This window comes from Scyliorhinus torazame, chromosome 10 (genome assembly GCF_047496885.1).
Source record: "Scyliorhinus torazame isolate Kashiwa2021f chromosome 10, sScyTor2.1, whole genome shotgun sequence".
NCBI lineage: Eukaryota > Metazoa > Chordata > Chondrichthyes > Carcharhiniformes > Scyliorhinidae > Scyliorhinus > Scyliorhinus torazame.
Genome location: NC_092716.1, coordinates 106,446,112 through 106,463,014, shown reverse-complemented (window position 1 = coordinate 106,463,014; position 16,903 = coordinate 106,446,112). Strand labels below are relative to the sequence as shown.

At 45.1% G+C, this 16,903-nt stretch overlaps 1 long non-coding RNA gene across 1 annotated transcript; it reads left to right on the top strand.

The window, feature by feature from the left end:
* Positions 1 to 859: 859 nt before the first annotated feature.
* On the top strand, positions 860 to 14,387 carry LOC140384852 (uncharacterized). Its single transcript, XR_011933173.1, has 3 exons — positions 860 to 1,080; positions 12,362 to 12,524; positions 14,243 to 14,387. It is a non-coding gene; the product is annotated as an uncharacterized lncRNA (long non-coding RNA).
* Positions 14,388 to 16,903: the final 2,516 nt, after the last annotated feature.

Sequence of the window (16,903 nt, the reverse complement as noted above, 5' to 3'; positions counted from 1 at the left end):
CAGCCGAGCTGACAATTGTGGGTACAGAACACAAAGAAATGACCTGGTCACAGATAGAATAGCTGTAGGTACTTCAGATGAAGCGAGTCTGACATTTACAATCTTGGGAAGATTCAACTTTAAATAAAGCAACACTACAGGTCAGACAGGCTGAAGTGTGGAGGCAGACTTTGTACGGGGTGCAAGGGAAATCCCGCAGGAACAGTCAATGAAGTTGTTCAATTTGTGGGTTGCAAAACCAAAAATGTAGCAAGGCCGCAACGAAGGAAATGCCCTGAAAAGGCATCAACCGCCATTTTCCAATGCCCCTGCTGTGGCAAGAAGAAGGTCCAAAGATGGGAAGAATGCCCTGCCCGAATGGTGCAGTGTCATGGGTGTGGCAAGAGAGGCCACCTTAAAGTTGTCTGTGCTTCCAGGAAATCTGCGCTTAAAGACAGAAGGAGAAAAAGGGTAAAGAAACCTCCATTTCAGAAATTCAAGAACCTGATAACCAGGAAATCACCTTTTTTATGGAGAAATAAAGGGAAATAAAACCCAATGCTAACATTGTAGTCAACGGACAACCTACTGAATTCAAAATGGACACAGGAGCTGGAGTCTCCGATTGACCTGACAGAGACCCATGGCTGTTAAAAATAACTCCACAACCTTCCTCTTTTAAACTCCCACGACCCAGGAACAACCAGGCTAAATGTTAAAGAACAGCTGAGGCAGTACTAAAGTACAAAGATCGGAAAACCTCTGCAATATTCTGTCATTCAGAATGCTGTTTGTCGAGCACGCAACTTCCATTGAATCTTCTGGCGTAAATAGATCGTACACCACACATGCACGTCGGGACTATGCGGAAGTCCCGGTGTACGGACATGTGCACTGAATGTGCACCAAGTTGAACCTTCCGATCCTGTGTTTTACAAGTCTTTTGCTGCAAGTGTTGGACTGAAGCAGCTGAATATGAAATTGCGGCAGCGCTAACTTGGCCTGCTTGCCCCGATGTTAGATAAATTTTTATGCTTTTTTGTTTACAGTTTTTATTGAATCAGCGAGCAGAGGCAGGAGACATCGAAGAGCATTTTCGCGGTGAGTAAATCTTTCATAGTAGTGTTTATAAATATGTTTAAAATGGACATAGAGTGAAAGAAAGATTTTTTTAAACTTTAGATTGTCATGAGGCTGTTAATTCCATTAAAGGGTACTGTAATGAATTGTATAATGTAAGGCGTGTAAAGGGTTAACAAGATGATGTTCATGTAACTCAACACTAGATGGCACCACAGAGTGGTCTTATAAAAGACTGCGTCTCCAGGTATTCTGGGAGAAGGTTGTGAAGAAGGATATGAGAGGTTGAGATAGATTGTTAGCTGTACTAAAAAGATATTATAGATTTCTGGAACATAGATTTTATATTATTATTTTATTAACAATCACATTGTGAAGTGTGCGAACCATTTGAAGTAGTGTAAAATAAACTAGCTTTGTTTCAAATACATAGCTTGATGTTCTTTGTCAACACTACGACTTTTAGCCATCTTGGAGAACCATACAAAGAACATCACAGGAACTTTAGTGCATAAAGTGAGTTTGTGGTCACAGAAAGTGAAAGAATTTTTTTTTTAAATTTGCTTCGTCATGTGGATGTTAATTCCAGTAAAGGAACTATAATGAATAGAGTGGATTTGGAGTGCATGTAATCTTCAGCGATCACTCGCTAACAAGTATGCTTGGTCCACCTACAATACTCCGTGTTACTGGTTAGTGAATTTAGAAGGCATTTTTCCAAGGCTTGGGTCAATCGAAGGTTGTGGCTGAAATTTTCCAGTCATTCCCGCCAATGGGATCTTCTGGTCCCGGCAACAACAACCCCCCCCCCCCACCACTTTGGATTCCCCAGCGGCAGAGGGAGACAAACAACGGGAAACCCAATCGACTCTAGCGGACTGAAAGATCCCAGTGCCGTCCAATAGTGGGCCGCCTCCACCACCGCAACACATGCCACGGGGTGGGGGGAATTCCATCCTGTCTACCACATCATGCACAAGATAGATGTGAAACCCATTTTCTATTTACACCCGTGAAGGTCCCACATCCGCTCCTGAAAATGTAATAGAAGTGGTGCTTCAATAAGGAGTCACGTCGCCAGTCACCAAACCCAACCAGGTGGTGCTCTGCCACGGTAACCAGTCCCAAAGCCAAATGGCTCCATCCCGATCTGCGTTGGCCTGACACATCTGAACCTTGTAGTGGGATGAGAAATACACGCCATGGTATTGGTAGATGAGAACTTAGCACAATCCTGGGAGGAATACAGTTTTCAACAAACTCGATGTCAACAATGGATTGGCAGTTATGATTGAATCAGTAAAGGCTGCATGGTGACCCAGTGGTTAACACTGCTGCCCCATGGTGCTGAGGACCCGGGTTCAGTCCCGACCCCGACTCACTGCCCGTGTGGAATTTGCACATTCTCCCCGTGTTTGCGTGGGTCTCACTCCCACAACCAAAAGGTGTGCAGGCTATGTGGATTGGCCATGCTAAATTGCCCCTTAATTGGAAAAACTTTATTGCAAAAATGATTGAATCAGTAGCCAAAACTTCTAACCACATTAATTACGGCCTTTCAATGGTACTGTTTGAATCATCGGCCGTTTGGCATCACATCCACCATGGAAATATTCCAAAGGACAATGTTCAACATACTGAAGGGCAAGGAAGGTGCCAGCTGGGATATGTTTTGATTCATACCTCAACGAAGAAAGAACATGACAGACAGATGAGAGAAGTCTTATGAAATCTTCAGATGCTGGTGTAACGTCCAGTCACAATGTGAGTTTTCCAGGCCCACAATAAAATTCCTGTGACGCATCACATAGGCAACAGGAATGACTGCAGACCCACACTAAACTAAAGCCATAAAAGAATCCCCGTCACACAAGAATATCACCCAACGACAAAGTTTTATTGGTAAGTGTCATAATATGCACACAGGTATATGATGATGCACAGACAGGCAGTGATTGACACACAGGATGACCAGTGAACGCACAGATACAGCAGCCAATCACCAGACAGGACACGACCACTATAAAGCCAGAGGGTACTAGTTTTCCTGCTCTCTTGAGATCCAGCCTCTGAGACAGTCAGAGCCTGTGAGCAGCAACTAGAACATACACCATGTGGTAGTAAGATAGTCTGGTCAGGTTAGCCTCAGGTCTCCAGTCAAGTCAGCATAGTGTCAACCCACAGTTAAAGTATGTCTGATAGTTAAGAGTTCAATAAAATCGAGTTGCATTTCTTCAAGTGTTGGAAGCCTGTCTCTCTCATTGCTGCAGTAAACACAGTCCTCGCAGACCCGGCATACCCAACACATCAGTAAAGTCAATCAACTCGGTAAATTCAGAAATAATATCAGCGTCGCAAACAACCCAATTCAGAACCTTTAAGGAGATTGCCTCTCATCCTTCCTAACTTCAGAGACCATCAGCCCAATTTACTCATCATAGGACAACCCCTTCAACCCAGGACACTGTCCAGCGAATCTTCACTGCACCGTCACCATCATGTATTAAAAACCGAGACCAAAAGCACACAAAGTATTCCTGATGCGTCACGAGCTGTTTGCTCTCATACATTGGGCACACATCCTTGCTCTCCGCTAACAACCCACCCAGGGTGGCACCCAACACCGCTGGCACCAGAGGTGTGTGCATCATGGTCGACATTTTGGAACTAATACAGCACCCATAGCTACACAACAATGTTTTGCCAGCCTTGTGTATTTGGAGGATGTCACTAAGGGGAAGGATGTAGATAAGATTTAGGAGACAGCCATAGATAGCTGCTTAGAGTGGAGGGGTGGCGGAAGGGGAGGTGGGGGGTGGGGCGTCGTTGGTGGTGGGGAGCGGATTACTGCACCAGAGGTAACAATACAGCAAACAACTATAAATGTACATATGAAGCACAATTGTATTTTTGGCTTCAATTCTGTACCATACTGGTTACTGAAAGCAGCTCAGGTAAGAAGGAGTTAAGCTATTATAAAAACTGCAGCAAGCCCCAGAACACTGGGGCTCCTCCAGTATTAAGTGACAGAATCGCTTAAATGGCTACAGAGTAGATAACACTGGTGACAGCCTAAAAGACCTATTTTTCATCATTTAACACGGAATGTATTGACTTGCTGACAGGAGTAGAGTTGTTTCTTCTGTTCAAAGCTGATTTGCTCCAGTGATATAAGTTCCGACAAAGCAGGAAATTATCAGCTGACGAGAGTCCGTGTACACCACCAGAATGCTTTTAAACATTTAAATGGCTTTTGAAAGTGTAGCAACATAGAATGTTGGTCACAATGGTGCAGACAAGTGTGGATTAGAGTACTGATATCTTGAGACAATAGCTGGCAGGTCTGTTGGGAGGATATTTCCGAATGTTAATATTGTATTTAGAAACACGAGTTACAATTTGGTCTATGAAGGACAATGATTGTCTTTTGGTTGTCTGTCTCAATGTACCCTTTGGCTTAGTGACAAATTTGACTGATGATTCTCCCGTGAACTAACTCGAGGACAAAAATGTCAGAGTGTCATTTTGGGTGCATTTGGTGGGGTATTTCTTGGCAGCCGGGTTGGCGAGATTGCGACCCGTATTCACCAGCATGAGCCCCCAGGAGATTGTCGCTATTACAGGCTCCGTCGCCATCTGATTCATCAACTTCTCACCGCTAACAGGAGGGAGCTGCTTTTAACATTCCCTCCCCACACAAGCCCAGTCAACATACAAGCACGGCAGCGTGCAAACCTGCTCTTCACTTTGACAATGCCAACCTGGTCAGGCTTCTTGATGCCGTCGATGAAAGGCAGGTCACCCTGTTCCCCCGTGGGGGTCGGGGGACCGGCAGCAGAATCAGCAATGCCGCCTGGAAGGCAGTGGCAATGGTAGTCAGTTCGGGCAGCATAACAAGGAGGACCAGTGTCCAATGTTGGAAGAAGATCAATGGCCTCCAATAAGCTGCAAGGGTAAGTTACCACCTCTCTACCTGCCACCCCTCAAATTCCCAAACCAGCCGCCCCCCTCACAAGTCACTGATGACACCTCGCACACTCACTACATCTGGGGTGGGATTCTCCGTCGGTGGGGTCAAGCCTGCTCCGCCATTCAATACGATCAGGGTTGATCATCCACTTCAGTGCCTTTTTCCCACATTATTGCTTTGTCATTGGCATTTAGAAATCTGTCAAACTCTATCTTAAACATACTCAATGTCTGAGCTCCCACAGCCTCTGGGGTAGAGAATTCCAAAGATTCACAACCCTCGGAGTAAAAAAACATTTCTCCTCATCTCGATCCTAAGTGGCTTCCCCCCTATTTTGAAATTGTCTCCCATGGTTACAGACTCCTCAACCAGGGGAAACATCTGACCCATATCTACCCTGCCTATCCCAGTAAATATTCCACATGTTTTGACGAGATTACTTCTCATTCTTCAATACTCTAGGTAGTACAGGCCCGTTCAGGATAAGGTTTAAAACACAGCCGGCACTATGTTTTCACCTGAGTTTGTGTATGAACATCTGTTCAGCTTCTTGGAAAGGTGTAGATTTTATTTTCAACACTTAACCTGAGAGGAATATTTTGTTTTTAACTGACTGGGAACTCAGCGAAGCAGACAGTGGCTCAGCACCAACATGGAATGCTCTCCTAACTCTAAAAGGATGTGTTAAAAATAAAACCAATACTTTTCAGGAACCTGAACAGATGTCCGTACACAAAACGGCATGGAGACATAGTGCAGGCTATGTTTTTCAATTTAGTAAAGGTGTTTGAATTTCCGACAGCATCGTTTCTACATATATGCAATGGAACAACTTGTGATACAAGTCTGACACCGGTAGCTACTGGATTAATTTGCAGCCATCTATATCCAATCTATGCTGCTTGGCTGCTTTTTTATTTTCACACACATGCAGAGTTTGGCTGCCAGCTGGCAAACATTGAATGGCATTAAAGCACTGGCAGACATTCAGTCAAACCTCTTTCTCTTCACATAGGATGTAAGTGGAGCAGGAATGGCTCTAAAGTTGCAGTCAACACGGAGAGGGTTAAGACCATAAGATGTAGGAGCAGGAGGAAGCCATGCGGCCCATTGAGTCTGCATTACCAACACACACCCACCAGACACCAATAATCCTTCCTCACATCACACTGTGCAGAAAATAATAACGGGTTTAAGCTGAGGTCTAAAGTAACAGGTTTAAACCAGGCCATAGAACACACCCAGAATAAAGATGAGGCATTGTTCCTGAGGTTTGTGTGGATCTTCATTGATCAGTAGGAGAGCAATGACAGAAAGTTTGGTTGGGAGGAGATCTTAAAGTGATCGGGAGTCACTCTTGTGAACAGAACAGAAACATTCAGCAAAGCTATCAACTGATCACATGTTAAAAGTTGCTGAGCTGAAAGGTTAACTCTTTTTCTCTCTCTCCACAGATGATCTGCTAATTATTTCCAGCACTTTGTTTTTATTTGAAATGTCCTGCCTCTGCACAGTAATTTTCTTTTCTATCAGTTAATCTGGATTTGATGTCCCCATGGTACCATGAGGAGTGGATAGAGTAGTGTAGATCTGTATTTTTTCCGGGACCCACTTTTGCCAACTGGCCGATCTTTGGGACCCGTGCCGGCCGCGTTCGTGGCGCAGGCCAGCCAACCTTCGCAACCCATGCCAACCTTCGCAACCCACGCCAACCTTTGCAACCCACACCAACCTTTGCAACCCATGCCAACCTTCGGGACCACACCAGCCGATTTTCACAACCCACCCCGGCCAACCTTCGGAACCACGCCGGCCAACCTTCGCCATGTATGCCAGCCAACCTTCGTAACCCATGCCAACCTTCGCAACCCACGCCAACCTTTGGGACCCACGCCGGCCGATCTTCACGACCCACCCCGGTCAACCCTCGGACCCTTGCCGGCCAACCTTCGCCAAGCATGCCAGGCAACCTTCGCAACCTATGCCAACCTTCGGACACACGCCGGCTCATCTTCGCGACTCGCGCCACAGTTGCTTACCTTTAATGCAGAAGGGGAGCCCACTTGGTCCTTATTATCTCACTTGCATCAGGCTCAACAGAGAGGGTATTGCAGGTGCAGACCACAGTCAGTTTATTGTGCCTTCTTCAACTTTATGAAATCGGAAAGTCCAACCTCGCACATGTAGGTCGTCGTGAAGGGCAATAGCAACAAAATGCCTGTTTTACTCAGCACTGGATACTCCTGGGATATGCTATTCCAGAATGCTGACAGTCTCATGGGCATTTCTCGGTAACTTCATTGCAGTGTTAATGTCAGCCTACTTGTGGCAATAAAGATTATTATTTATTACTTTGGTGGGGAGTTTTAATGTGGTATTATAGGTCACAGCAGTGTAGTCTTTTAATTTGGAGTCAGCCCTAAGTTACTAACTGACCCTGGGGTTTCATCCTCAAACGCAATTTTTCACCCACCGCTTATCTTTCAAAATCTGAAAATTTTCGTTTCATTTACCAGTGCTTCCCTGCATATAACACACATAAAATTTATACCCTTATTTGAATTGGCACAATTGACAAAACCATCCCTCAAGAAATCATCTTTATACTGCTTTGTTCCTGAGTTAAGCTTCTTCTTTGTAGGCTGTTAACCAGAGCCACTGGAGCTCAATACAGAGCTAATACTAGCATTGTTCTGACCTGTCCTGGATCCTCCTGAGTAGCTCTCTTCAGCAGATTCTGTTGTGAGATTTTGTCCAGTAGGCAAGCTGCCTATTTGAATCTCTGGCCGTCTCGTACTTTTATGAAATAGGCATGTCTTACTAAATCTATACAAGGCACTAGTTAGACACGTGCAACCGTGTAAAGGGCAGCACGGTAGCCCAGTGGTTAGCATAATTCCTTCACAGCTCCAGGGTCCCAGGCTCGATTCCTGGCTTGGGTCGCTGTCTGTGTGGAGTCTGCACGTTCTCCCAGTGTCTGCGTGGGTTTCCTCCGGGTGCTCCTGTTTCCTCCCATAATCCAAAGATGTGCAGGTTAGGTGGATTGGCTACGCTAAATTGCCCTGTGTCCAAAAAAGGTGAGGTGGGGTTATGAGGATAGGGTGGAGGTGTAAGGATAAGGTGGAGGTGTGTGCTTGGGTAGGGTGCTCTTTCCAAGGGCCGGTGCAGACTCGATGGGCTGAATGGCCGCCTTCTGCACTGTAGATTCTATGATTCTATTACCACACCTGGAATACTGTGAACAGTATGACCAGCAGCTGGAAAATGGAACGACACTGCTCTGTGATTTGGTGCCAAAAGCACGTACCTGGAAGGCACCTGTCGTCAAGTGTGGGCATGACCTGCCCTCTGCTACCGTTTCTGGCTGGAAGACTCCACACAGCCTCATTTCTTTTCATTTTGAAGGTGGCAGTATCCCCCATTGTCAATGTAAATGCCGTTGGCGGCCATTGGGCACTTCTCCTGCGATCGGGATCACTGGGGGAACGGCGCGACCGATCACTCCCGAGCCTCCCTACACCGGCCTGCGACGCGCAGTTTGAAAAACCATGGTCTAGGTCAATAGAAATGCAGCAAAAGTGCAATCTCATATGAGAATATTTGGGACCACAGACAATGGTGTTGAAGGAGGTACCGTAGATCGCAGCATATAAGATGAACACATTTTTTGCCCCAAAGAGTCATGTTTAGGCCTATACTCTGTGTACAGCAGGTAATAGGGAAGGCAAATGGAGTGTTGACCTAAATTTCAAAGGGAATGGGGTATAAAAATAGGAATGTCTTACTAAAACTATACAAGGCACTAGTTAGATCACATCTGGAATACTGTGAAGCTTTGATCCCCTTACTGAAGGAAAGATATACTGGCATTGGAGGCAGCCCAGAGAAGGTTCACGAGGTTGGTCCCAGGTATGGAGGGATTTTCTTATGAGGAGAGGTTGAGTAGGTTGGGCCTGTACTCAATGGAGTTGAGAAGAACGAGAGGCGACCTTATTGAGACATATAGGATTCTCGGGGGCTGGGCAGGGTAGATGCTGAGAAGTTGGTTCCTCTTATGGGAGAGTCAAGCACCAGAGGGCATAATCTCAGAGGAAGAGGTCATCCATTTAAGACAGAGATGAGGAGGAATTTCTTCTCTCAGAGGGTGGTGAATCTGTGGAATTCTTTACCACAGAGAGATTTAGAGGCTGGGTCATTAAGCAGATTTTTAATCAGGAAGGGAATCAAGGGTCATGGCGATAAGGTGAGAAAGTGAAGTTGTGGATTATCATATCAGATCAGTCATGATCTCATTGAGTGGTTGAGCAGACTCGAGGGGCTGAACAGCCTAATTCTTCTCCTGTGTTTGGTCTTATGGTTTATATGGCAACCTCCTTTTTGCTACAAACTGCTGTACTCGTGTTCAGACACAGCCTCAATCTTTAATCGCAGGTGTACGTGTTTTACATGAGACCGGTTATTAGCAGTGATTAGCACTGCTGCCTCACGGCGCCGAGGGCCCGTGTTCGATAACGGCCTGGGTCACTGTCTGTGTGGAATTTACACATTCTCCCCATGTTTGCATGGGTTTCACCCCCACAATCCAAAGATGTGCAGGGTAGGTGGATTGGCCATACTAAATTACCTCTTAATTGGAAAAAAAATAATTGGACACTTTACATTCTTTTAAAAAGTTAGCGCATAGGATCAAGCCGGTGATGCAGGCTGCGGAATCCTGTGGAATATAATATGAGTCATCTTGTTAATGTACCCATGTACAGCAAACTAGCTGATACTACAGACGTGTCCTCACTGACTGGAAAGGTCTGACACATAAATATTGCGGGGTTAGCTAAAGGGCGGAGGGTCATCCATCCTGTAGCCAGGTAAATTGAGATTATTCACCCTTGACGAATTGGGATAAATCCCAAGGGTGATGCAATAATTCCCAGCAAACGTTACACAATAGGCAGAGGCCTTGATTATCTGAGAGAGAGGACAGGAATGGATGTGTAGTTTCCTGTGTCTTTGGGAGCATGGCGATAGTTGTGTGTTATTTTAAAGAGTTTTATTTTCAAGCCTGGTCCACTTATCAAAAGCTCAGTTAGCACTGAAAGTGGCTCGTCTAATAAACAACATATTTTCTAGGATGTTCGAATGTGAATTTTGACCTTCTGAAACTTGGACTCTCAGGTTTGTCAAGAGTGTCTGTTAAGTTGCTGTGGAAAATCCGGAAGGGGGGAATTCAACGACTTTTTGTGAGCTGGACCACTACGTGCTCTTGAGGAATGATGCCGTTGTGTCGGAACTCTGATAGACTTTGTAAAAAGCCATTACCGTTAAGTGGAATGAAAATCTGTGGCCAGAAAGAAGGCTTTCCAAAGTTGAATCAGATTGACAGAGAGGTGAATCTCCTGAGTTAAGGCTGAGATTCCAGGTTTAATTGGAAATATATTTCAAACTCTTTTTTTTCTGGCCGTTGATGGAAGCAATTTGTCCATTGCAACGATCTGTGTTGTTGGAACACTGGGTAAAATAATGTGATTACAAAGGGTAGTATCATCACTATTTGGAGCACTGACTAGGATACAGCCATGTTCCATGTGCAGAGTTCTGAGATACCTATAATGGCCGTTTTCATACTCCTGAAAACTCATGCTTTATGTACTGAAGTGAATAGATGGCTCCTCCACTCTTTAGGCTCAGCACATGTGAACATAGGAACAAGAGGAGGCCATTTAGCCCCCTTAGTCTAATCCACCATTCAACTAGATTGTGACAAATCTATTTCTTAACACATCTGTCCACGAACTGATGACATAGTGTTGTTGTCAATGGACTAGTAATCCAGAGATCCAGGGTAATTCTCTGGGGACCCAGGTTCTAATCCACCATGGCAGATGGTGAAATCTGAATTCAATAAAAATCTGGAATTGAAAGTCTAATGATGACCATGAAACCGGTGACAATTGTTGTAAAATCTCACCTGGAAGGAAATCTGCCATCCTTACCTGGCCTGGCCTACATGTGACTCCAGACCCATAGCAATGTGGTTGACTCTTAAATGCCCTCTGAAATGGCTGAGCAAGCCTCGCAGTTCAAGGGCAATTAGGGACGGACAACAAATGCTGGCCCAGCCAACGTTGCCCACATCCACTGAACGAATAAAAAAAGACCTCTTAAAACCCCACCTTCACAAAAATCTATCAGTTTTAGAGCTTTCAATTGACGTGGGATCACAGATTTCTGGGGAGGGGGGAGAGTATCAGATTTCTGCTATTCTTTGCATGAGAAAATGTTCTCTGACATGCAAGCTAGCTCTAAGTTTTTTAAAATAAATTTAGAGCGCCCAATTATTTTTTGCCCAATTAAGGGGCAATTTAGCGTGGTCAATCCACCTAACCTGCACATCTTTGGGTTGAGGAGGTGAAACCCACGCAGACATGGGGAGAATGTGCAAACTCCACACGGACAGTGACCCAGGGCCGGGATTCGAATCCGGGTCCTCAGCGTTGCGGTCCCAGTGCTAACCACTGCGCCACATGCCTCCCCTACCTAGCTCTAATTTGAGGTCTCTTCCACTTTGTTTTAGACTCTCTATTGAAGGAAATACCTAGTCGCTGCTCTATCAAAACTTTTAATCATCTTGGACACCTTCCAAACCCGTGACCTCATCTATAAGTACAGCAGATGCGTGGGAGCACCATGAGTTCCCTTCCAAGCCACACAAGCTTGGAAATATATTGCCGTTCCTTCACTCATGCTGAGTCAACATCCTGAAACTCCCTCCCAACAGCACTGTGGGTGTACCTACACCATATGGACTGCAGCGGTTCAAGAAGCCAGCTCAGCACCACCTTCTGAAGGGCAATTAGGGATAGACAATAAATAGTCCAACCAGCAACATCTCATGAATAAATAAATAAAAACCTCTATTAGATTACCCCTTACTGTTGTATACTGAAGAGAGTACAAGCCTCATCTCACCAACCTGGCCTCATAATTTAACCCTTTAGGCCCAGTACCATTCTGCACATACTGCAAGGCCAATATATCCTTCCTGAGGTGCAGTGCCCAGAACTGAATGAAATATGGAGTCTGACCAGAACTTTGCACAGCTGTAACATAACTTCCAGCTCTTTATATTACAGCCAATTTGCGAGAAGGGCCAACAACCTTTGTAACTTATGTTTCGTACTTGTCCACACGCGCTTATTGATTTCTCTATTTGGACCCCTGAATCTTTCTCACCATCCATCTTTCTAAGGTCTAAAGCAGAGAGATTTATTTTGTTGAATAACCACTGAATTAATAATTAATAATCAATTCATTTTTGGGGGGGTTCGTTCGCAGGCCCTGGCCATTATTAATAAGGCCAGCATTTGTTGCCCATCCCGAATGGTGAGTCACCATCTTGAACACAACTGACTGCCTTGCTGGGCCGTTTCGGATGGGTTTCCAGTGTGGGTTTGGAGTCACACTGAAGTCAGACCAGATGAGGACATTCGTGAATCAGGTGGGTGTGGTATTCTTTGTGCTGCTTATTTAGGATGGATTGCATTATGTTCCACAAAGACCAAGGTATAGCTTTCACTTAAACAAAGCTATGATTTTATTTACACTAATAATAATAATCTTTATTGTCACAAGTAGGCTTACATTAACACTGCAATGAAGTTACTGTGAAAAGCCCCATAGTCGCCACATTCCGGCGCCTGTTTGGGTACACAGAGGGAGAATGCAGAACGTCCAAATTACCTACCAGCACGTCTTTCGGGACTTGTGGGAGGAAACCGGAGCACCCAGGGGAAACCCACGCAGACACAGGGAGAACGGGCAGACTCCGCACAGACAGTGACCCAAGCCGGGAATCAAACCTGGGACCCTGGCACTGTGAAGCCATAGTGCTAACCACTGTGCTATCGTGCTGCCCACTAAACTGGGTTTTGACACTTAGTCCTTTTAGAATACAGAATTGATCAATAACATCTAACTACACTCGCCTACTGCTAGTCTCACTCACTGGCATAACTTTAATCTAACCTTCTCACACTAACTGTTCTGATGACCTTCACTAGCTGTCTCCTGCTTACCCCTCCCCTAAGGTCTAGCATCACTGCTTTATATAATAGTATCTGCTGCTCCCTCTAGTGGCTATTCATGGTACTACATTAACCCTTGTAATGCTGATAGTTATGATAATACTACAATGGGTTTTCACAAATATCCAATGATTTCACGGTCACTAATATTGATACCAGCCTTTTAATTCCAGCTTTTATTTCTGAATTTAAAATTTCCAACTGCCACGGTGGGGATTGAACCTGGGCTTCGGATTTCTCATCCAGTTGTATAATGGCTGTGCTACCAAAGCTCCATTGATGGGTATTGCATGCATTAGCTTATCTAAATTATTCTAAGATATTTTGGTCAGCACCAGAAATATGCAAAGGATTGCATAATGATGGGTAAACTAGGCTTGTGAGTTGGCCGCATAAGTGGCCCTCCTTCATCACAACGGGCCGCAAGATTGAAATCCGGCTTGTTCACGAACCAAAGCCCCATGAATAAGATGAAATACATTTAATTCACACCGAATATTTCATAACAACTTTTGAAAATGCTTGATCGTTCATATATTAATAGAACGGCCAGCAACTTCAAAGAAAACAAAATAAAATATTTACAAGCAGGGCTCTCAAAATCAATGTTGTGAGCAATCAGCACACACCTCACTTCACTTGCCCTTGCTTTACGTGCAAATCACTTCAGTCATATCGGGAGGAAAAAAAATCTACGCAGTTAGAAATCAGCGGAATGTGGCAACCTTGCACGTGGGCAACGGTCAAAAAAATATTTTGTGCACCGCACTCAGAGCCCGCATGGGCTTTAGGGTGCCCACCTCTGGACTAAGATATTGCAGGGCAATGAGGTGGGTGAGTCATGCACCCTGACACACTAAGGTCCTATGCATTCACTCTCCAGCACATTACTCTGCAATGCCTCTGAAACAAAACTTACCCTCGCGATCACAAGAAAACAGAAGGCTCTCAAATTAAATTATATGTTAGCAAGTAACACTGGAACGATAAACCCAGGCAAATGTCTGGCTCAGGGACAGGGGATCATATAGAATGAACACACGATGTAGGTTATGATCTTGTACTATTTGGGGGTGAATCTGTTCTATCAATATTGTTTGGACGACCCTCTCGACTTGAAATCCCTCTGCAGCTCCTCGGCAGTACCTATATCTGGGATAGAGGCCAGGTATCCTACTACATGACAACAACTATGAACGTGTCATCTACAATCTACATGTTGCAAGCGACAGCGACTAGCAGGAAGATGGGTTTAGGCTTGCAACTCAATGCCTTCCCGTTGCAGTGGAATATTTGAAATGTTCCTAGGGACCAGTATCTGCCCTGGCTTGTCTATATGCTGAGCCCCAGGTGTAATGGGATTAAACTCAACATGTGTGAGATGGAGGAGACTGATTATTAAGCCTCCAGTTTCTTAAATAAATTGAGTTTACAGCAGAGATCCTCTTCTCGTTATTCTGAACATTATCTGTGCAATGTATTCGAAAATTTGAGCCCTGACTTAATATGCTGAGGTAATTGGTAGCTGCGAGGAGAATAAGTGTGGCAGGCTGAATTCCTTCAGCGGATACCTAAGATACTGACAATCAATTTGTTTCAATGCCCAAACCTGATACAGATGAAATATCTGGACTGATAGCTGTCAGGTCGAATACAGCGGATATTCCTAAAGTTTGCCGGGACCCAAAAGACATTGTTCAAGGAAAGAAATCTTTGTTTCCACTTTATTATTGCAAGTCAAACTGGGAACAAAACGTGAAGCTACTGAAAAACTGTCTGAGGGAAATGAGCATCAGTTGCACTACATTTGGGGCAGCACGGTAGCACAGTGGTTAGCACAGATGCTTCACAGCTCCAGGGTCCCAGGTTCGATTCCCGGCGTGGGTCACTGTCTGTGCAGAATCTGCACGCTCTCCCCGTGTGTGCGTGGGTTTCCTCCGGGTGCTCCGGTTTCCTCCCACAGTCCAAAGACATGAAGGTTAGGTGGATTGGTCATGATAAATTGCCCTTAGTGTCCAAAAAGGGTTAATTGGAGTCACTGGGTTACGGCGATAGCATGGAGACATGGGCTTGAGTAGGATGCTCTTTCCAAGGGCTGGTGCAGACTTTATGGGCCGAATGGCCTCCTTCTGCACTGTAAATTCTATAATTGTGCTTTACCTGAGGTAATACCACTGCCAGTTTACACAGCAAATACTCTAGCTCACTGGAAGCAGATGTTGGAGTTTCTGGAGACACTTGGTTCAGTTCTTCTTGAAAATGGGACGGGATTCTCCGATTCCCCCAGCCGTATTTTTCTCGTCTGTGCAGCGGTGCTGCCGATGGGGTTCTATCCTCTCGCCACTTGACAATGGGATTTCCCATTAAAGCCACGCCACAATATCCACGGGTTAGGGTGCACTGCCAGCGGGAAAAATGAATGGAGAATTCCGGCCCAGAATCTATAACAAATGTGCCTATCATTTAAAAAAAATAAATTTAGAGTACCTAATTATTTTTTTCCAATTAAGGGGCAAATTAGCGTGGCCAATCCACCTATCCTGCACATCTTTTGGGTTGTGGGGGCGAAACCCACGCAGACACAGGGGGCAATGTGCAAACTCCATACGGACAGTGACCCAGGGCCGGGATTCAAACCCAGGTCCTCAACGCCATAGGCAGCAATGTTAACCACTGTGCCACCATGCTGCCCTAAATGTGCCTATCATTAACAATAAATAATTAGCACGTGGATCGCCTCAAAGATTAATTTACTAATACAATTGGAGGTTCAAAAAAAAATCTGGGTAGGAATTTGTCTGTTTATAGATCTTCTTTCAATCATATGAAAATGGGAAAGACATTTGCAATCGTTTGGCACATTTTCAGTGTACACGGTACCAATGGGGTGGGAACCATTATCTCCCTCGTTGTCCTTGTGGAGTATGAGTCCCGTGCTAGGGGCGGTAAACCTCTATTAACCTCTATATAAAAGGTCAGCCAATAGGGCACAGACCAGAGATAAACCGGGTAGGGATATACCGGGCAGTGTATATATTGTATTGTAAATCAAACTACATTTCTCTATTTTCACTCGGTGTGACTCCCCGTGTCCTTATTAAACTGCCGATGAGGAGTAAACTGGTTTGCTGTGACCTACTCAACTAAGCCACCACCCTGATTTTCTGGACCAGGTGTAGATTTCTTTGATTCGCCATGCCTCTGGGCGGTTAGATTCATTTGATGCCTGTATTGAAGATTGGAAACAATACGCGTTATATCGGCCGTGCCAACAATATCACGGAGAACGAGTGGCAGAACGGTCATACTGTTAACGGCCTGTGGAGCGCACACGTTCGGGGTGATCTGGAGTCTCACGTACCCGGCAGCGCCAGACACACAGTCGTTCGACCAACTCAAGGCACTTGTGGTGCAACGGTTTCACCCAACCCTGTCAGTGATCATTCAAAGATATCGGTTGAATACAGCGGAGAGTCCCCCAGAGAGTCTGTCACCGAGTTTGTATCACAACTATGAAGATAGCCGAGTTTTGTGAGTATGGAACAGCTTTATCCGATATGCTCCGCAACCGTTTGGTCTGTGGTTTAGATAATGTGGGAAAACAGAAAAAGCTTTTGGGTGATTCACCTGATGAAGGAGCTACACTCCGAAAGCTAGTGATTCCAAATAAACCTGTCGGACTTTAACCAGGTGTTGTAAGACTTCTTACTGTGCCCGCCCCAGTCCAAAACCGGCATCTCCACATCACTTCAGTGGCCGCACAGAACACCTTTGATCTGATGAAACGAGGTGT